Here is a 23,857-nt window from a genome sequence, read left to right as displayed (position 1 = left end):
TTTCTTTCGGCTTTATGCTCTATTTTCTGTAAAATTTTCTATTTTTAAATATGTACACTCATTTCTTGACATCTACTACAAATGTTAGGTGAGAACTCTCTATTATGTAGTCACAGAGTTTTTCTCTTATAATATTTGCTGAATATTTTTGTAATGACTTTTTTTTTACCTGACATACCTCTAATTAAATATTTGAGTACAAAAACTTATTGGAAAATAGTTTCTTCAGGCTGTCACAGAAATGAGGTTCTCTTATGTGATCTTTCTCTTATTATCTAAGGTTAAAATTAAATTTGGTCTGAAAATTACTTAGAAAATGATTCCACAAGATAATATTATCAAAGAAATTAAAGGGAAGCTCCATATTCTTAAGTTGTAGAAATAGAGCTGAAGCATATATTAACTTATATACATATAAAAAAAAGAATTCATCAATCCTATAAATGTATCACTTCTCAGGAAATGATGAGAGCATAAGTAGAAAAGCTGATATATGAAAAACAGTAATGAGAAGCAGTGAGGTCAAGGCTGGAGATACAAGTGGTATCATTTTATGAAAGTAATAATTGAAACCAGGAGATAACATCACTTCCGTAAGGTAAAAGGAGATATTTATGGGATATTTACTGCTAAAAAGTGATAATAAAGGGAGCCAGCAAAGGGAGAAGTCATCTAAGAAAGAAAAAGAGAACAAAGGAATGCTTATTAAGGAAGTCCATGGAAGAGATAGTTTTAAGAAAAGAGGGACAAAATTTTCTAAGCCTTCCAGCTAATCATCCTCTTGCTATGCTATTTTCTTTTATAAATACACTTCTTCTTCTTCATCTTCTTTTTTTTTGCAGCATTTCCTTATGTAAGGGTCTTATTTTAAAATCCTTGGCTGAGAAAACAGGCTTTCAACATTTACTCTGTTATGAATATATCATGTTTTATGCATTTCAAAAGCCACAATTTTTTTTTCTTGTGAGATTTACTTATGTAGCTTGCCAAAGGCCCAACATTTTTCATTATAGTCCAATTGTGGAGACTTGAAAATTGTAGTAACATTTAGGTTTCCTCTCACTAATGTTCCTCCCTGCATGTTCATACCCTGGACATCCTAACTATGGAGTGCAGGTACCATCTGACAACCAGGTTTCTCATGACTTTTATTCTCCAGCCCAAGTCACCTGTTCCTCCATTTTTCACTCTTCTGCCAAAGTATTTTGAATATAAATGATTTACCTCCACTTGAAAAATCAACTTCTAAATTATACTTTGAAGGTGAGTTGGAGTCAACTAATAGAACATAAGAAGGGACACATAAAGATTTTGGCTCTTATACAAGACTAAGTAATAACAATCCTCCTAAAAATGATATCAATGATTAATTTCCAGCATCATCAACAGTAAAGTCTCAGGCTCAAGGATTAGTCCTGTTATGATCACAATATATGAAATGTTTAGTGTTCCCCTTTGTGAGCTTTTTCATTAATTCAGAAAACTCACTATGAGATGAACTGCAATATACTACCTTAATTCATATTAGAACAGCAGATGTGGGTAATTAATTGCAACCTAATGGCTCTTCATTTTACAATATAATTGAAAATGTTGGTCTGTAATAACTTAGAAAAAGCAACACAATGAAATTGATAAATCCACAGTTGTAAAAATGTTTTAATGGATTATGAAGCACTAAACATTGACAGGTATAGAAATCAATTATAGATAATTTTCTTTCTAGAGAAGGACTTTATTAAAATGAAGAACACACATCATCTAGTCAAAGACCTATTATCAGGACAGAAAACAGTAGGCATAACGATGGTAAATACATTAACCATTCCATTGGTCATGTTAAACTAAGATAAATACAGAGTGGCTAATAATAGAAGCCTACAAGGAAAATAAAAAGAAATGCAGTGTCAAATCTGCCCAAGTAGTTTTGGCTTCAGAAACAGAAAGGGCCAAGAAATAACTGTGGATGAGACTCAAGCCCAGACTTTTCTAAATCCCATAACATGGCTAGCTAATGGCAGAATCTGAATACAAAGCAGCTCAGGCAGGCTGGGTCCAGAGCCCAAAGGCCTAACCACCACACTATACTATATTGCTGTAGCCAGAAACCAATGCTCTAGGATCCCAGTTTTTCAGACATTTCAAACAATATGTTTCCAAACTTTTATTTATGAATTCAGAACTGAGCATAGGTACTATGACGGAATTGGGTGGAGTGGCACCTGGGGGTTAGGGGCATGGGCCTAGCACTCTCCTTCTTTCCTTGTATGACATCTGAGGCACTACCAAAACCCTAGGTATCCAGAGAATGCATACTGGAAATTATCGTTCCACAAAAGAAAGCTGCTAGTTTTTAGAGAATAAAACTGCCACCACATTGACTTGCTAGACCCTCTGCTCCTAGGAGAAAACTGGGCCACAGAACATGAGTATAGCATTATGCCAAATTTCCTGGGTTAACAGAGTGTATTTTCCAAACAGACACATAATCTCTCTATGAATCCATGTCTGTATATATTTGCTATTGTCATTAAGAAAATATAAGTGGTATTGACTATATATGAGGATAAGTAGTTCTCTTGTGTGTGGGCTTGACATAATTTCTCATTTATCATGAAAAGAACAGGGCAAAGGAATACCAATTCCAAGATTACATTACAAAAAGACTGTGACTTCATTTTACTTGCTTACTCTAGATCTCTCCATCACTCTCTCTCATGGGAGCCAGACATCTTACTGTGAGCTTTACTATGCATAGGATCACATGGCAAGGCACTGATGTCTCAGGATAACAGCCAGAGGGGATCTAAGCCTGTCAACATCTATGTGAGTGACCATGAAAGTGGATTCTCTCCTTTTTTGGTTTTTGAACTAATCACAGCCCCACCTGACACCCTGTGAAAGACCCTAAGCCAGGGGACCCAGCTAAAACTGAAATTCCTGAACTCCAGTAACTGCACAATAATAAATATTTGTTGTTTTAGACCACAAAGTTTTGGGGTAAGATTTTACATAGCAATAATTAACTAATATACTATTGTGCCTCTCAGTTCATTACTAAAAACACCCAGGTCAGAACTGACTTCATTACTGTCCATTTGTGAGTATTATAAGAGAAGGAACAGTTCAAAGCAACAAATAGTTTTAAGCACCTAGGTATTCTAAGCATTCTGCTGCATTCTAGGGATCAAAGGTAAATTAATTGCTCAAAAGCAATATATAAGTCAGTGGAAGAAACAAAAGTAATGATGGTATAAGGTAACTATGGATTTCATGGAGATAATGTATGGGGTATCATAACATGAGACAAAGGGCACAAGTTATAAACTCAGTCTGAGGAAGATAGAGAAAGCTATAGAGGAGAAATGTAAATATGGGACTTGAAGTAGGAGTTCGCAAAACAGAAAAGATCAATCACTTAATTTGTTCATCTCTCAAACTTTTCTTGATCATCCAGTAGTACCTAGCACAGAACAAATATTGACCAAATTCTATTATTTCTTAAAATCTAGATCAAAGCTTACTGGCCTCATGAAATCCTTTTACACCTCTGGGCTCACTGAACTAATTATCAAGACATGTGATTAAATAGCCTGATAGCTTTAGAATCACATTGAGGATCATAAAAAGAATTCATTACAGATAATCTCCCCAAAATTACTGATACTACAAATCTGCATTTTAAAAAAGCGACTTTGAGACTTCTTTTTCATCCAATATGGAGTAACAGAGACTAGTGTGGAGAAGCCAAGGTGGCTATAGAGTTCATAAGACAGAGTACCTGAGACAGGAGAGTAACAAGAGAACTACAAAGATCTGGAGGGAGCACCCTTCCACCCAGAAGATTAAGCTGAGCATTGATCAGTGTGTGCACGTCAGGAAATACTACTGACTGGGAAAAGAACCAACAAAGGAGATTAGTGGCAATAATTTTCAGTGATCACACAAGTCCAGGGATAATGCCTACTGCTACCACCCAGACTGGAAAAACCTCATGATTCATAGGACACTGGGTAAAATACTCTAAGAGACTTCCCTCAAAAGTTGGCTATTAGCCTTACACTGAGCACTACTCTAGTCCCACCAAGCAATTGTAAAAGCTAGACCTAAATGGACCAAATTATTTCCAAGTAAGATAACTGTATCCCACTAGAACTGGAGAGGTTGTCTTAAGACTATATATAGGAATTAAAAAATGTCTACCACCACCACCTAACAACATAAAATTTGTAATATCCAGAATCAAATCAGAAATTAACAGGAATTCAAAGAGGCATGAAGATGTGACTTATAATAAAAAGAAACAATAATCAATCAAAACTGCCCCCAAATTGATACACATGTTAAGAATGCTCAAACAAGAACAATAAAATAGTTATTAAAACTATTCCATATGATAAGGAAGTACAGTCATGAAAGATACAAAAGCTACCAAAATTATATTTCTAAAGATGAAAGTTATATTACGGGGGATAAAAATGCACTAGAGGGGATTAGTAGCATATTAGATATTACAGAGGAAAAGATTACTAAACTTGAAGATATAGCAGTAGAAACTCTACAAAATGAAATATGGAGAGAAAAGAGAATTTAAGAAAAATGAAAAGAGTATCACCGAGGTTATGGACAACACCAAACAGCCTAATGTGTATGTAATTAGAGGGGAGACAGAAAAAAGTATTAAAGAAATAACGGCAGAAAATCTTCCAAAGTTGAAAACCACAAATTCATAGATGCAAGAAACTCGATGAATCCTGAATGTAAGAAAGATGAGAAAACTATATCAAAATAAATGTCAAATAAGCACATGAAAACATTCTTAACTCATTGGCCATTAGGGAAATGTAAATTAAAATCATAATAAGGCATCACTGCATATGTATTAGAATGGTTAAAATTTTAAAAGAGTGAATATTCTAAGTGTTGGTGAGGATATGGAGAAATTAGAACTCTCATACACTGCTGATAGGAATGTAAAATAGTGTAACAGTTTGTCAAACACTTTGGAAACAGTTTTTTTTTAATTCCTTGAAGAGTTATATTAATTAACCAAATGATCCAGCCATTCTACTCTTAGATATTTGTGCAAGATGAATAAAAGTATATGTCCATACATGTCATTGCAGCTTTCCTTATAATCACTAAAACCTAGAAAAAAACTTAAGTGCCCATCAATGAGTGGATAGATAAATAAATATTGTGGCAAATTCAAATGTAGAATACTACGCACTGACTGGAGACATTATTTGATAATTTATCATGACATGAACTTTTTAAAATTTCACACTTATTTATCTTCAACATTTTTACCTCCCATTCTACATAAAGCTACGTACAATGGTCTTCCATTGTTCATTGTTCCCCATCATAATGAACTGGAAATCTGTCATTTAGTTGCTGACACCAGAAACCTAGAAGTCTTTGTTGGTACCATCAAAATAATTTGATTTTATTCTCTAAATATTTTGCAAATCTGTTCTTGTCTCCATCTTTACGAATACCACCTGCATTCAGTCACTCATTATAGATTATTGCCTCCTAATACAACCCCCTGCATAGATTCTTCTAATTTAGTTTATTTTTAACATCTCAACCAAAGTTATTTTCTCAGAATGGAAATCTGATAACATTACCACTTCTTAATGACTTCTCATTACTCTTAGGAGACAGAACTCCTTAACTCAGTTTATCATCCAACCTACGGAAATTTTGAGAGTAAAGGGAAGTTCATTTAATTACACCAGGCCAACGGGAATAGACCCAGACAGGAATAGGCCCAGGACTTTCCTGAGGCATCAGGCATATGTTGTCACACTACAAATAAGTCCCTTGGTTACCTGACCCCTAACCTTTTTCTCCAGGTTATTCCTTTTCCATCACATCCCCTAGCTCTCTCTTAGTTCCAAACACACACTCTTTTACTGTCTCCTTGCTGTATTTCCTACAGTCAGAAAGCTTTTACACATATAATTTTCACTGCTGGAAAGCTCTCCCTGTCTCAATTTCTCAGTTGTGAACTAGAGATAGTGATTTTATGTATTTTGAAGAGTTACTTTAAGGATTCAGAGTTAATATACATAAACCACTTAGTACATAGCACTAAAGGTAATTCTCATTACTATCACTGGTACTATTTCTTCCTCTCTTTACTTGGTTAACATCTACTTTAGGTCCTTGAGTTATAAACCTAATTATCAGTTCCTCAGAGATTCTCTCCTAACTTCCATGACAATTGACATATTCATTCAACAAATATTGTATGTCTACTATATGCCAGGCAGGCCCTGTGCTAGGAACTGATAATAGAGAGAAAAGAACAACAAAATCTGTCTTTTTTGAGCTGATATTTTAGTATAGGAAACAGACAGTAAAGCAAAGTAAATAAACAATAGGCTACTATATAGTGATCAGTGCCAGAGAAAAATAAAGGAGGGAAGAGATTAGGATACCAGAGATTTGAGGTTTCAGTTTAAAATAGGATGATCTCATAGTCCATGGGTTCAAGTCCAGTGTGGGGCTCTGTGCTGACAGCTCAGAGCCTGGAGCCTGCTTTGGATTCTGTGTTCCCTCTCTCTCTGCTCCTCCCTCACTCACTGTCTATCTCTCTCAAAAATAAACTTTTTTTAAAAAAATTTTAATGTTTATTTACCTTTGAAACAGAGAGGGAGACGCACACAGAGTGTGAGCAGGGAGGAGCAGAGAGAGAGAGGGAGACACAGAATCTGAAACAGGCTCCAGGCTCTGAGCTGTCAGCACAGAGCCTAGTACGGGGTTCAAACTCACCAACTGTGAGATCATGACCGGAGCCAAAGTCAGGCACTTAACCAACAGAGCCACCCAGGCGTCCCTCTCTCAAAAATAAACTAAAGAAAGAAATTATAAAATAGGATGGTCTGGGAAGATCTTATTGATAAAATTACATTTGAACCAGGATCTTAAGAAGATAAGAAGGTAAAATAGTCCGTTACTAAGAGCCATGTAGACAGAAAGAAGAGCAGTGCAAAGGAGCTAAGGCAAGAGCATTCCTGGTATGTTCAAGGAACTTAAGGTGGATGAATAATGAATAAGAAAAGAGTATTACAGTTAGGTAGGCAATGAGAACTTTTGCTCTGACTGATATGGGAGGTTTTTTGGGGAGAGCAGAGGAGTGACAGGATCTGATATACATTTTAAAAGACTCACTCAGGCTGCTTTGTCAGAGAATAGGTTGAAGGGACAACAGTAGAAGGCAGACCAAATTACCCTCTTTTAGGCATGGCACCTTTGGTGATCTTCATAGCTCTTATTAAGTGGCAATTTTATGGGTGATTATATGATTATTTGATTTCCTTTTTTTTCCTGCTAGATCTTAAACTCCATGAGGCTACAAACTGTATATAATTCTACTCACTATTAAATTACCAGTATCAAACATAGATTTTATAACCTATTAATTCCTCAATAAATATTTGTTGAATAATTGAGTGAAAGAAGAATGTATATTATTATGTTCCAATTTTTTATTTCTTTAACAGATTGCAAGCTCCTAGGTGATATTCAAATTTATGATTTATACTTTTTTCAATTTCTCTCACAACTAGACTATAAATGCTCAGTAAATACTTAGTAACTTGATTTGTTCTTCCCTGGTCAACTTTCACATCTTCTACACTATAAATATTCTTGAAGAAAAACTTGTAAAATCACAAAATAAAACTTCTAAAAGTCAAGATAAACTTTAAAAAGCCTAAACAAGGAACATGAACTCTTAAGGTTTACATATTGCCAGAAACTATGAAACACACAAGGGAAAACCAATGATGGATTTTTTTTCTTGTCTTTTGGGAAATAAGACTTGATAATAGAAGTTTATTTATAATCATAGTTGCAAAATTGCCCCTAGGAAAGCAATAATAATGGGGCAAGTTATCTTGTTTCCTTATAACTCCAATTTAAAATAAGAAAAACTAAACTAAAACTCGGTCATACTTGTCAAAAATATATTGAGAGAACCAAAGCTACAGTATTTACCAATCAAGTTTCAGTCCAGTTTACTAATACTGTTATATAAAAATGTAGGCATTAATTGGATGACTGAAATGTGCAACAATAATACATTTTTTTGTGCTTGGGAATGCTTGATAAATTTTAAATACACAATAAATACATTATCCATTCTCTAGTGGTTCTTTGCTGGACTAAAAAGTATATAATGTTTTAAATACCATGTTTAGAAATAGTATTTAAACTAGGCTAATAATAGAGTCTTCACTATCTCTGATTACTTTTTCTTCTCAAAAGACACCTTTATTTGCAAAATTGCTATTATGAGCTCTCTTTCACTATGTGTCAAATTCCCATTACTAAATCAAAACAGAACCTAATTTCTTTCCGTGAACAATTTGTATGCAAATCATAGAGTATATGCAGCATTCATATAACAGAGAAGTTCCAATGAGTTTGCCTCCTTTCCAGAAATATCCTTCAATATGCTCATGTTTTGGTCACTATTAGTGCAAGTTTAGTAGAAGGCACCTTGCAATTCTTTCATGGTTGGACAAGCGATGAGACCTAAAACATATATTTCAAATTGCTTTCATTTCCTTTAACCTATTTCTCAAGTATAAACTAGGAACAACCCAAATAATTTTCCAAAGCTCTAGCAAAATATAACCTATAGCTTAAGAGGCTGTGGAGTTTCATTATTATTATTTAATTAAACACACTGTCCTCCCCACCCTTAATTCTAACTGAATTAGAGAACACAGAATATGCATATATAAATTTTCCCCTCTCACTCTTTCATTTAATTGTGATTTTGATAATTTTTCCTGCTAAGAATATTTTCAGTAATATTTATTAACTTGTATAAGAACTAGGGCAAACACCATGATGTACAACCTATGCAGTCACACAAGATCCCATACTTAAAATGGCCTCATTCTTAGTTTAATGCTCTGCTTTGCTATCTTGAAGTTATCCCTATTTTTTTAAACAAGGGGCTCCATATTTTTTTGTTGTTGTTGAGAGCTGCAAATTATGTAATTAGTAAAGATGGCTAATCCAAGTAAATTGACTAGCACAACCTTCAAGCAAAACAAAAACATAAAAATTCTGAACAAAGAAGAAAGCAATACGTAGAACCAAAAATCTTGGGTTTTAAGACAGCAGCTGAAGCAAATGATACAGCAATGATAAGATAGAAACAAATGACAAACAAAGTGACACTTTCATTGTTGTAAATATTTAAAAAAAATATTCTTGTTACTGAGTTAAAAAACATTTTCAGTGCTACAGAAAATAAGTTCTAATCAGAATTGATAAAGAAAACATTTATCATCAAAAGTTTTGACAAGCAAGATTTTTTTCTTTTCTAGTTCTTTTGAAATATATCCTTAGCATTTTAGCCTTTCACCAAAGACAGATGAAGAACATAATAGAAAGTATAATTTCCAAAAAAAATTGTCTTATTGATGAGAAATCTTGGGAATAATCTTAAAAATAAGAACAAAGCCAAATGTAGATGTAGAAATACTATAGAATATACAGAAGCAATGGACTTTCTCCTGTTAGATTCTCTGAGGAAGCTTTCCATAGGTCCTCTGTCTTTGGCTCTACAGAAAATTGATCAGGAGCTCAGTTTTGGTGTCAGCCAGTTTGGGTAAGATACTCTGATACTTAATAGTGGTGCGATTTGGTACAGATCATCTCATCTATTTGAGCCTCAGATTCTTCAATAAAGTTATGCAAGGATTAAATTAAATGGTGTAATAAGCAAAAGATATGACTAAAGGAAATTATTCATAAATATTAATTTCCTCAGCTCTCAGGTTAGAGCATCAAGTCTATCAACAGGATAGAGAGAGCAGCTTCCTACCAGAGAGAAAAGGCAGTGAGATGTCCAGGAATCTAAATCATGCCTGATGCCATGTTTAAAGGCAAGGCAAGTCTAGCTGCAATGGGCACATCATTCATTGGGGCTGAATTTGTGGAGAAAGCTCAGGACTTGGGAGTTCTTAGTGCACTAAGATAGTCTAGCAGGTGGATTATTATCCTTTGGGTAAGCAGTTAACCTCAGAGAGACTTTAGAAGACAGGACTGAGGGTGCCAGGGTGCCTCAACTGGTTAAGCATCCAACTCTTGATTTTGGCTCAGGTCATGATCTCAAGGTTGTGAGATGGAGCCCCACGTCAGGCTCCACTGGGCATGAAGCCTGCTTTAGATTTTCTCTCTCCCTTTTGCCCTTCCCTGACTATCTCTCTCTCAAAACAAAACAAAACAAAACAAAACAAAACAAAACAAAACAAAACAAAACAAAAACTAGGACTGCAGGCTTAGAAAGAAATCTGACAAGATGGAGCTAGGAAAGGAGGAGCCTAAACATAAGGCCAGACTAGAAAATTGGTGTGAGGAAATTGTGACTCCAGGGCAATTTCAGACTGTGTCAGCCAGTTATTCATTTAGAAGCGCCTAATGCCTACTTGGTGCCAAGCCTGTGAGACAAAAAGAGATGCCTGGTCCTGGATTTAATGAACTCATTGTCTAGGGTGACAGACAATATAGTGAGAGAAGTATGCTAGAGATAAACCTGGTGTTATGAGGCAAAGATGAGGCACTGGATTGGGGGAGTGACTTCTCCAGAGATAGTGCCTATATTGATTATTGCTTAGGCTTCATAGGAGCTATCCAAGAAAAAGGTAAAAGAAGTTCCAACTATATAAAGACTACAGAACTCCCAGTCTCTAATGTCCACAAGAGTGAAACATTCTCAACTTCATAGGAAGAAATCAGGTAAAATGTGGTCAAGGCTGTTTTGAATACTGTTTAGGTTCAGACTGGTTACTCTTCAAGCAGAACTGAGTCTTCTCAGGAAAGCTCAAGTAGCCCAATGGGATGAACTAGGAAGGCAGAGGCTAAGTAACTGAGGCAAGGAGAACAGGGACAATAATAGAGGAGTCATTAGTAAAGCTGGGAAATACACACATAATCCCTGGCTCTCATCTTAGTTAAGATTACTCATTTCTCCTATTTGGAACTTTAATCAGTGACTAGTAAAATAGCCAGATATCATGGTCTCTTCTTTTCCTAATTCTCCCATCAAGGTAATGATGAAGACAGAAATGGCCAAAAAAGACCATTTGGTGAGGGGTAGCTAGGACACTTTGCCAATTAGAAAGTAGTCCAGAATAATTAGAGATTGATCTCTTATTCTAACCTGTCCTTATTACATCATTTAAAATCCATATGTTTATTTGGACAGAAAATGCATAAGACCTCATCACCATCTTTCAGTAAAGCTGCAAAGGCAAGAAGACCAGTCATAAATAACCTCAGTACAAGACACCCCATTTCTTTTTCTTTACATTTTATTTGTCCTTAACTCATCTTTACTGTGATTCCATGAACAAATTCTGTGATAGCCTTGTATCTTACATAAATGTTGTCTCCCTAAACCCAAACCCCAAACCAGTCAATGCCATACATTGTAGGACATGTATATCTTAGGATAGAGGATCACTGAGAAGCTAGAAGGACCTCCTGCTTCTGGTCTCTTAGGCAGGTAACTACTTACAACAAGCAAGATTGATGGTGATTTATCCTGTTTTTAATAATCTATAGAAGAGAGGTTCCACAAGTTCTCTGTATTTACATCTCCCTCCTGACATTCTTTTCATGGCCATATGTTTCATAAATTAAAAAAAAATAAATGAATGAATAAATGTATGTAAATCTTAACACAAAAAGTATAATAATCATATATCCTCAGAAAAGCTGTTCATCTTTTTAAAAAGTAAGGTAACAGGAAATTCCTACAATCTTAATACATATAATATGAAATGGAAATCACAGAGGTTATCAAAGGCTGTTTATTTTATAAAGTTAGAGAGGCAAAAATTCATATTTTTCTTTCAATTACTCATGATTAGGCCAGAATGCCATGAAATTTGTAAATTCTTTCACAACACATACCTACACAAAATATATTGTATTTGTCATTGAGCAAAGACCTTTAAGTAAGGAACAGGGGATTTTCTATACACAAAATTTCAGTATTCAGAGAAGACCATTGAACAAAGAGACCAAAATTTCATCTTTAGACCCATGGCAAGACTCACTACCATTTACATGATAAAATATCTTAAGAATAAAGAAACCTCAAATTTGGTCCAGATAACAGAAATTTTCTAATTATATTAAAAATAATTTACGGCCCTTGATACCTTCATAAAATGTGCCCTGGGAGTTTATTATGGAAAGGAAGGCTTGCATCCACTTTTGTCATGTTTTAAGTATTATATTCTGTGTTAATATATTTTTAGCTATTTTCATAGAAAAACTAGGGGGTGTAACATATCTAGTCCTAGTTCTCTGGAACCAAGGGGACTTATAATTGGACTAATGACTTTTTGCTTTTCTTTCTTTCTTTCTTTCTTTCTTTCTTTCTTTCTTTCTTCTTTCTTTCTTTTTTTCTATGAGGGAAACTAATTAAGTAATAATTTAAAAAAAGAAAAAAAAAACCTTCACTGTATGTGATAGATTTTTTTTTTCCCTGACAGCTAGAAGCCTACAACTTCTGAATTAATTTATCTGGTTATGAGAACTGAAAACTTATTTGAATAATTCAGTTTAACTCCTAGATTGCTCCACATTTGTGAAAGAAGAACAATGATTCAAAGTTATGTTTTCAAATATCAAACGGCTCTAAATTTACTATAGAGCATAGTTCAAAGACAATGAAGCTTGCACCTTGAAATTAATTGTGGGCAGGGACCGGGTGAGTGAGGAAATTTATCCAACAATAAACTAATCCACAACTGGAAACCTCTATCCTGAAAAGATACAATGTTTAGCAACTAAGTGATAGGAGTTGTCTAAAAGTTAGCCCTATTTTGTTTGTAGGTAAGGACAGAAAGCACAGTAAGGTGGTAGAGCTTTTACACTTGGCTACGTTGTATCTTCCCAGCTAGAAGGAGGTGCCTCAACACTGAAGCTAAATGAATAAGAGGTGTCATGTCACATTATTCAAGTAGGAGGGATGGCATATATGTGTGGGCTAGAAAGGAAAAGAGTTGATTTTCCATGATGTTACATGTAGTCAGCTCTCTCTTTAGAAGATACTCAGAATTAACTTAGTGAAGGAGCATCTGGGAGTGGTATCAGCAAGAAAGCAGAATAGGAGGTACCAATCTTTGTTCTCTTGCCCCATTCGTCTCCCTAAAAAATCCCAATGAACTATCCATGAAGGAAAATAGCCCTGGAAGGGCCCAGGGGCCAATTAAGAACCCGTGGCAACACAATGGAACTAAAAATGGGAATAAGGGAATAATCTCACATGTAGGATTGCTGGGGACATTGGCATACTTGAGATGTCTGGAGATGGCTAGGAGCAAAGAAGGTCAAAGTCCATCAGTATCAGCCATACAGCGAATGTCACTACGGTCTCCAGTGTTCTGCACTGAAGAGGACCCCAGTAGCTTTTGCCCTGAGTATCTCAACAGCCTCTGAAGCATATGGCAGCCACAGACCTTCATAGCTTTCACAATGGAGAAGCTCATAATTACTCATGTGGACTCCAGTGGCCTGTTCCAGAAAGGACACTAGCAGCTTTTGCCACCAAGGTAAACAACATCCACTGTCACTTAAGACCCCTGGAGAAGGAGATATTGCTATGCACATCTAGTGACTCCTGCCCCAGAAGGAACTGCTACATGTTCCACCACCCTGGAACTGGGGCTTCCCCTTCTATTAACCCTGGACATGCACTGGAATCCAGAGCCACAGCTGCTGTACACATGCCTGCACTCCAGACCTATGGCAGCATCATATGCATGTGTACCTCAGACTCCAGAGCCAGAGCCACAGTGAGCATGTCTGCTCCTCAAACCCCAGAGCCATGGCTGCTTGGAATATGCCTATTCTTTAGACGCAAGCTCCATGGTCACTCTGCAAGAACTCTCACCTAGAATGGCAAAGCCACTGCCACAGTGAGAATGCCCATAGCCCAGATCCTGGAGCCAATATAGTTCCATTTGTGCCTGAGCTCTGGACCTCTAGCTCTACCACGACTCCATGGACTCTAAGCTCTAGCATCTGATACTAGTGCCACTGTAACCATGAGTGCACTGATGGGCCAGACATGATGCCAAGAGGGAGCCCCTTGGCCACAAATTCTCCCGTGGGAGAAAAGAAAGATCAAAAGAATCCCAAAAGCCTTTGCACCAAAGAACCCAATAGCCATTGCTGCCACTGTGGATACCTACAAACTTGGCTGCTAAGTACCCATACAATCTTCATCAATGCTGACCTTAGCTGACAGAGCTACAAGAAGAATACTTTCCTAAGCTCTCCTCAGAGATGGAACTGCCACACTACACCCAGCTGGCACCCTTGTGCTCACCTGTGGATGAAGGTCTTTCTCTACTTAAAGCAGTTCATAAATTCTAGAAGTGACTGCTCTGTCAAATGTGCACACATAATGCAAGGCTACAAGAAACAAAAAAATCAAGGAAACATGAAACAATCAAAGGAACACAATGACTTTCCAGTGATTACTATAAAGAAATAGAGATCTATGAATTGACAAAGAATTCAAAAAATTGTTTTAAGGACCTCAGCAAGCTACAAGAGAACATAGACAACTCAACAAAATCAGGAAAAACAATATATGAACAAAGTTAGAAGTTTCAAAAGGAGATAGAAATTATAAAAAAGAACCAAAGAGAAGTTCTGGAGCTGGAGAATACAATGAATGAAATGAAAAATACAATACATAGTATCCACAGCAGATTAAGTCAAGTAGAAGAATCTGTGAATATGAAAAAAAAATTATTTGAAATTACTGAATTAGAAAAACAAAAAGATAAATGAATGAAACAGAGGGAAGAAAGTCTATGGGATTTATGGAACACCATCAGAAAGAAAAGCACACATTATGGGAACTCAAAAGGAAAAAAGAAAAGGAGAGAGAGAGAGAGACAGAGAGACAGAGAGAGACAGAGAGAAGGGGCAGAAAGGTAATTTAAAAGAAACCTTTGCCAAAAACTTTCCCAAATCTGAGGAGAGATACTGATATCTAGGTACAGGGAGCTCAGTGGCCCTCAAACCGATGCCACAGAAGAAGACTTGATAAAAACACATCACAATAAAACTGTCAAAACTGAAAAAAAAAATCAGAGAATTCTGAAAGCAGCAAGAGAAAAGAAATTCATCCCATCTCATACAAGGGAACCTCCATATGACTACCAGTAACTTTCTCAGCAGAAACCTTGCAGACCAGGACAGAGCAGGAGGATATATTCCAAGTGCTGGAAAAAAAAAATAAAACAACAACAACAACAACAACAACAACAAAAATTGCTTAAAAGACATAATCTACCAAAACATAAACAAGAAAAAAAACAGATGATCTGAATGGGCTTATATCTATTAAAGAATTTGAGTAACAGCTTAATAAACTTCCCAAACAGAAAGCATCAGATTCAGATGGGTTCACTGGTGAATTCTATCAAAATTTAAGGAAGGAATTATACCAATTCTCTACAATTTCTTTCAAACAAAAGAGGGAAAGGGAATAGATCCTAACTCATTCTATGAATCCAGCGTTACCCTAATACTAAAACCAAACACATTACAAAAAAAGAAAACTATAGACCAATATCTCTGATAGATATGAAAATCCTCAATAAAAAATAGGAAAATAAATAAAAAACACATAAAAATAACTATACACTACAACCAAGTGGTATTTATTCTAGATATGCAAACCTGGCTCAAAATTTGAAAACCAATTACTGTAATCCATCACATCAACAGAATAAAAAAGAAAAACCACTTCATATCAATAGATGTAAAAAAGCATTTAACAAAATCCAGTACTCATTCAAAACAAAAAGTCTTAGAAAATTGCAATAGAGGAAAACTTTCTCAACTTGATAAAGACTATCCACAAAATATCTACAGCTAACATCATATGAATGATGAGAAAAATCAAAGCTTTCCCACTAAGATTAGTTACAAGGCAACAATGTCCTCTCTCATTATGCCTGTCAATACTGTATGGGAACTCCTTGCTAATGCAATAAGGTAAGAAAAGAAATAAAAGTGTACAGATTGGTAAGGAAGCTATATATCTATAAAGCTATGTTTACAGATGACATGATTATCCAAGTGGAAATTCTGAAAGAATCAACAAAAAATTCCTAAAATTAATCAGCAATTATGCCAGGTTGCAAGGTACAAGGTTACAAGGTACAAAAGTCAGTTGCTTTCTTATATACCAAAAATGAACAAGTAAAATTTGAAATGAAAAAACACAGTATCATTTACATTAACATAAAATACTTAAGTATAAATCTAACAAAACATATACAAGATCTATATGAGGAAAACTACAAAATACTGATAGACAAAATAAAAAAAAAACTAAATAAATAGATATTTCAGGTTCAAGTAAGAAGACTAAATATGTTAAGATATCAGTTTTTCCCTACTTGTTCTATAGATTCAATGCAATCCCCATCAAAATCCCAGAAAGTTATTTTATGGATATTTACAGACTGATTTTGAAGTTTATATAGATAGGCTACTGTGATAGCCAACACAATATTGAAGAAGAAAAAAGTTAGAAAATTGATGCTACTAAAGACTTCAATCGTTTCTATAAAACTACAGTAATCAAGATAGTGGTATTAACAAAAGAGTACATAAGTAGATCAACAGAACAGAAAAGGGAGACCAAAAATATACAGACATGAATAAAGTCAACGGATATTTGACGAAGGGACAAAGGCAATACTATGGAGCAAAGATGTCTTTTCAACAAATGGTTCTGGAACAAATGGACATCCACATGCAAATGAAAATGAATCTAGATACAAACCTTACAGCCCTCACAAAATTAATTCAAAATGGATCTATGACCTAAGATAACCTAGGAACAAACCTAGATGAACTTGAATATAGTGGTTCCTTTTTATATACAACACTGAAGACATGCTTTATGAAAGAGATAATTGGTGAGCTGAACTTCATTAAAATGAAAAACTTCTGTTCTATGAAAGGCAATATCAAGAAAATTAGAAGACAATCTACAGACTGGGAGAGAATGTCCGCAAAAGACAAATCTGATAAAGGACTTTTATTCAAAATACAGGAGAACTCTTAGAACCCAACAATAAGAAAATGAAAAATTGATTAAAAAAATGGGCCAAAGACCTTAATAAGCACATCACCAAAGAAGATATATATATATATATATATGATATATATATGATATATATCTTATATATATCATGATATAAGATCATATATATATATCATATATATATCATATATCTTATATATATCTTATATATATATCTTATATATCTATATCATATATATATGATATCTTATATATATATAAGATATATATAACCTTATATATATATATATATCTTATATATATCTTATATATATCTTATATATCTTATATATAATATATATTATTATATATTAATATATATATAATTATATATATTATTATATATAAGATATATATATTTATATTTATATATTATATATATATATAAGATTATATATAAGATGCTTCACATCATATGTCACCAAGGAAATGCATATTAAAACAACAATGAGATACCAATATACAACTATTAGAATGGCCAAAATCCACCACCAAACTCTGGTGAGAATGTGGAACAACAGGATCTCTCAGACATTGTTGATGGGGATACAAAATGGCATAGTCATTTTGGAAGATAGTTGGGCAGTTTCTTACAAAACTAAACACATTCTTACTATATGATTCAGCAATCATACTCCTTACTATTTACCTTAAGGAAGTGAAAACTTATGCCCACACAAAAACTGGCACACAGATGTTTATAGTAGATTTATTCATAATTGCCAAACTTAGAAGTGACTAAGATGTCCTCCAGTAGGTAAATAATAAATGAACTCTACTACATCCAGACAATGGAATATCATTCACTGCTAGAAATTGATCTATCAAGCCATGAAAAGACAAAGAGGAACCTGAAATGCATATTACAAAGTGAAGGAAGGTCTTGAAAAGATACAAACTGTACAGTTTCAAATATATGACATTCTGGAAAAGGCAAAACGATACAGAAAATTAAAAGACTGGTGATTGTCAAGGGTGGGGAGTGGGAAAGAGACAAATAGGCAGAACACAGGATTTTTAGGTCAGGGAAGATACTCTATATGATGTAAAGATGGACATACATCATTAAACATTTGTCCACCCCCAAAGAATGTACACCACCACAAGTGAATCCTAAGGTAAATTATAGACTTTAGGTGATTTATGATGTGCCAATGTAGGTTCATTCTTTGTAAAAAGTGTACTAGTCTGATGAATTATGTTGATAATGTGGGAGGATATGCATCTGTGGGGGGCAGAGGGTGTATAGGAAATTTCTGTACTTTTAACTCTGTTGTAAATCTAAAACTGCTCTAAAAAATTAAGTCTTAATCAAAAAAAATAAGCAAGACACAAGTATATGCTGCCTATTAATAGACTCACACATAGGCTGAAAGTGAAGAGATGGAAAAAGATATTCCGTGCAAATGGAAAGCAAAGACAAGCAGGGGTAGCTATACTTATACCAGACAAAATAGACTTCATGTCAAACCTGTAACAAGAAACAAAGGAGATCATTATATTATGATAAAAGTATTAGTTCATCAAGAGAATAAAATAATTATGAATACATATGCACCCAATATTGGAGCATCTAAATATATAAAGCAAATGTTAACAGCTCTTAAGGGAAAAATTGACAGAAATTCAATAATAATAAAGGACTTTAATACTCCACTTTCAACAATGAATGGATCATCCAGACAAAAAATCAATAAGGAAATATTGTACTTGAAATATGTTTTAGACCAAATGGAGCTAACTGACATGCACAGAACATGCCATCCAATAGCAACACAATATATTCTCCTCAAGCACAATGGAACATTCTGTAAGAAAAATCATATGTTAGGTCACAATGTAAATCAGATGTTAGGTCACAGTATAGAAATCATATCACATATCTATTCTGATCAAAATAGTATGAAAATAGAAAGTAATAACTGGAGTAAAACTAAAAAGAGAATCACAAAATTTGGAAATAAAACAACGTATTCCTGCAAAACCAAAGGGTGAAAGAAGAAATCAAAAGGGAAGTATCTTGAAAGCAACAAAGTGGAAATATACCATAGCAAAACTTACAGGATGCAGCAAAAGCAGTTCTAAGAAGGCTAATATGATAAATGTCTACATTAATAAAAAAGAAAGATCTCAAATAAAATCCTAAGTTTATATTTCAAGAAACTAGAAAAAGAACAATAAAAAAAAAACTCATAGTTGGCAAAAGGAAGAAAATATAAGAGACCAGAGGAGAAATAAATGAAATAGAGACTAGAAAAACAATAGAAAATATCAATGAAACTAAGGGTGGTTTTAAAAAAAAGATAAACAAAATGGGTAGATCCTTAGGTAGGTTAATTATGAAAAAAAGCTTGAAGATGCAAATAAAGTCAACAATAAAATAAGAAACATTACAACTTATACCATAGAAAAACAAAGCATCATGAGACATTATTATGAACAATTATATACCAACAAACTAAATAAATCCCTAAGAAGATACAACCTACCAAGACTGAATATTGAAGAAATAGAAAATCAGAACAGACCAATAATGAGAAAGGAAATGGAATCAGTAATTAAAGCCTCACAATAAACAAAAGTCCAGGACCAGATAGTTTCACAGGTGAATTCTGAATATTAATACCAGCCTTCTCAAAGAGAAGAGGGAAGACTCCAAAACTATTTTATGAGGCCAGCACTACCCTGATACCAAAAGCTAGTTAAGGACATTAAAAGAAAAGAAAATTAATGCTTAATATCCCAGATGAATATGCACGCCAAAAATCCTCAAAAAAATATGATCAAACCTAATTCAATAGCATGTTAAAATAATCATATACTATGATCAAGTGGGATTTGTCACTCATATGCAAGAATGGTCCAACATACAGAAATCCATGAATGTGATACACTGCATTAACAAAATAAAAGATAAAAATCATATGATCATAACAGTATATGTAGAAAAAGCATTTGACAAAATTTGGTATCCCTTCCTCGTAAAATCTCTTAATATTTAGGTAGAGAGGGAATGTACCTCAACATAATAAAGGCCATATATGACAAGTTTACACCTAACGTCATACTTAATGGTGAAGGGCTGAAAGTTTTTCTTTTATGATCAGGAACAAGACAAGGATGCCCAATTTTGTTCAATATAATAGTGGAAGTCCCATCAAAGAAATTCAGCAAGAAAAAGAAATAAATAAAAGGCATCCAAATCAGAAAGAAAGAAGTAAAATTGTCTCTGTTTGTAGATGACATGATCTTATCTAGATCCACCAAAATCTGTTAAAAATAATAAATAAATCAATAGAGATCTCAATACAAAATCAACATACAAAAATTAGTTGTACAAATATCTTAAGATACAAATAAATGCAAAGATATCCACTGTTCATGGATTGGAAGAATTAAAATTGTTAAGATATCCATACTACCCAAAATAGCACACACATTCAATGTAATCCCTATCAAAATTCCAATAGCATTTTACACAGAAATAGAAAAAAAAAAACAATTTATATGGAAACCACAAAAGCGCTCAGATAGTACTCACTTCAGCAGCACATAGAATAAAACTGGAATGATACAGACACTAGTGTGGCTCCTGTGCAAGAATGACATGCATATTTGTGAAGTGTTTCAGATTTTTAATTATTGAATCACTATATTGTACACCTGAAAGTAATATAACACTATATGTTAACTCTAGTGGAATTAAAAGAAAAAAGAGCCTAGATAGCTAAAGCAATCTTGAGCAAGAAGAACAAAGTTGGAGGCATCACACTTGTTGCTTTCAAATTATATTATAAAGTGATAAAAATCAAAACACTATGGTACTAGTTTAAAACAGATATTTAGACCATTGGAACAGAATAAAAAGCCCAGAAATAAAACCATGCATATGTATTCAACTAATCTTTGACAAAGTTGCCAAGAATACACAATGTGGAAAGTTTCTTCAACAAATTATTTTGGGAAAACTAGATATCCACATACAAAAAAAAAGAAAAAAGAAAAAAGAAAAGAAAAGAAAAGAAAGAGAAAAAGGATGCATATTTCATACTACCCGTAACATTTAACTGAAAATGGATGAAAGCCTTAAATGAAGACATGAAATTCCTAGAAGAAAACACAGGGGAAAAATTCCTTGACATTGCTCTTGGCAATAAGTTTTGTTTGTTTGTTTGTTTGTTTGTTTTTTGCAGGGGGGGATTTGACACCAAAAGCACAGATAACAAAAGCAAAAATAAATGAAGCAGACAGTATGAAACTTAAATGTTTTTGCATAACCAAAGAAACAATGAACAAAATGAAAAGGCAGCTTATGGAATAGAAGATAGTATCTTCAAAACATATGTCTCACAAGGGATTAATATCCAAATTACATAAAGAACTCATAAAACTAAACAGCAAAAAAATTCAAATAAGTCCATTTAAATATAGGCAAAGGACCTGAAAGATATTTTTTATAAAGAAGACACACAAATAGACAACACGTGCATAAAAGATGCTCAACATCACTAATCATAAGAGAAACACACATCAAAACTACAGTGAGATACTACAATGAGATACTACCTCATAGTAATAGTATGACTATTACCAAAAGTCAAAAATAAGTGTTGGTGAGGAAGTAGAGAAAAGGGAGCACTTGTATGCTATTGGTGGGAATGTAAACTGGAACAGCAATTACAGAAAACAGTATGGAGTTTCCTCATAAAGTTAAAAAAAGTATCATATGATCCAAAAATGTCACATATGAGTATATAGCCAAAGAAAATAAAGTCACTATGTCAGATTGGTAGCTGTACTATGAGTTCATTACAGCATTATTCACAGTGGTCAAGATATGGAACAACTTAAGTGCTCACCAACAGATATATGAAATATGACATACATATGTAATGAAATATTATCTGGCTTTTGTTTAAAAAGTGGAAATCCAAGGGCTTTCCTTGGGTGGCTCACTAGGTTAAGCATCCAACTTTGGCTCAGGTCATGATCTCACTGTCTGTGAGTTTGAGCCCCGCATTGAGCTCTGTTGCTGACAGCTCAAAGCCTGGAGCCTGCTTTTGATTCTGTGTCTCCCTCTCTCTCTGTCCCTCCCCTGCTTGTGCTCTCTCTCTTTCTTAAAAATAAATAAACATTAAAATAAATTAAAAAAGTAAATCCTGCCATTTGTGACAAATGAATGCACCTAGAATACACTATGCTAAGTGACTTAAACCAGGCACAGAAAGACAAATACTGCATGATCTCACTTACAAGTGGACTTCAAAAAAAAAAAAAATCGAACTCAATGTAACAGAGGGTGGAGTACTGGTTACAGGGTTGGAGGAAGGGTTGCAGGAAATAGGAAGATGTTGTTCAGGACTAACAACCTGCGGTTAGATGATGAATAAATTCTGGGCACCCAATATACAGTATGATGACTATAGTTAATAATAATGTATTATACACTTGAAATTTGCTAAGAGAGTAGATCTCAAGTGTTTTTACCATGAAGAAAATTGTAACTATGAGAGGTGATGAATATGTTCGTTAGCTTGACTGTAGTAATCATTACACAATGCATATATACATTCAAAACATCATGTTGTACAACCTAAATATATACAATTTTTATTTGTCAATAATACCTTCATAAAGCTGAAAAAAACCTGCATAGCAAGACCTACCTGGGGATCTCACTTAGCCAGTCCCAAAATAACTGTTTCTAATGCAGCAAAACAGAGACTGGGTGACATATTGCTCAAACATTTGCAGTTTGTCGGTATCTTTTCAAAACTTCTCCTCTGATTTAAACCCTGTGCTTTCCAAAAACCAGTCATATTTCATTCCCAAACTGATAATATTAGTTTACTGTTTATTTTATGTATATAATTTATAGGGATATTAATAAAAACTAATGAAATATAAGTAGAAAAAAGTAGTAAAAAAACTTAGTGGTATTTCATATTCTGATTACTATATTTTAAATTGTTTATTCAAAAGAAACTAAAGCAATAAATTGTATCTAATTCATTAACAAGTATTATGTAAGCAAGAAAGAGTTTCCTGAATACCAACTTAGGGACTTGCATGTAAAGAAAAGCTTTGGCTTCATATTTAAAGTGTGACAAACTGGGGCACCTGGGCGTCCAGCTTCGGCTCAGGTCATGATCTCGCGGTCCGTGACTTTGAGCCCCGCGTCGGGCTCTGTGCTGACAGCTCAGAGCCTGGAGCCTGTTTCGCATTCTGTGTCTCCCTCTCTCTCTGACCTTCCCCTATTCATGCTCTGTCTCTCTCTGTCTCAAAAATGAATAAATGTTAAAAAATAAAAATAAAAAAAAATAAAGTGTGACGAATAAATGTGTATTTATGTTAAAATGAAAATAAAATATTCAACTATGGTATGTATTTTTAATACAAGTTCTCTCTTTTACCAATGTTTTTTTCAATTAGCCAATTAATTGTAGGTCCTGATCACTTAAGATAAGAGGGCTTTCTAATGTCTGAAGAATGTATTACCCAAGATGCCAGGAGTATTGCTGGGCTAACAGCACAGCCCTCAGCTCTCTGCACTCTCTGGAGATCTCCCTTGGCCAAAGAGAGCTGCCCTGTCACTAGAATCTAACGACTGGTTATTTTGCCAGTATAAAGGCCCAGGCTCCTCATTCCAACTTGGAAAACTCTCAAAGGTCATCCCAGCTTCAGAGTTCTCTCTGG

At 34.4% G+C, this 23,857-nt stretch overlaps 1 protein-coding gene and 1 non-coding gene across 4 annotated transcripts in view; one reads left to right on the top strand and one right to left on the bottom strand.

Moving 5' to 3' along the window:
* The window catches only part of TNNI3K (TNNI3 interacting kinase), a 283,164-nt gene that overhangs the window by 208,148 nt on the left and 51,159 nt on the right, over window positions 1-23,857 (bottom strand). The gene's annotated exons all lie outside the window — the stretch shown is intronic.
* On the top strand, window positions 20,695-20,798 carry LOC113599653 (U6 spliceosomal RNA). Its single transcript, XR_003420570.1, has one exon. It is a non-coding gene; the product is annotated as a U6 spliceosomal RNA (small nuclear RNA).

Source organism: Acinonyx jubatus, chromosome C1, assembly GCF_027475565.1.
Source record: "Acinonyx jubatus isolate Ajub_Pintada_27869175 chromosome C1, VMU_Ajub_asm_v1.0, whole genome shotgun sequence".
In the NCBI taxonomy this organism is placed as follows: Eukaryota; Metazoa; Chordata; class Mammalia; order Carnivora; family Felidae; genus Acinonyx; species Acinonyx jubatus.
The sequence above is the reverse complement of the archived record's forward strand: the minus strand, read 5'-3'. Positions and strand labels throughout refer to the sequence as shown.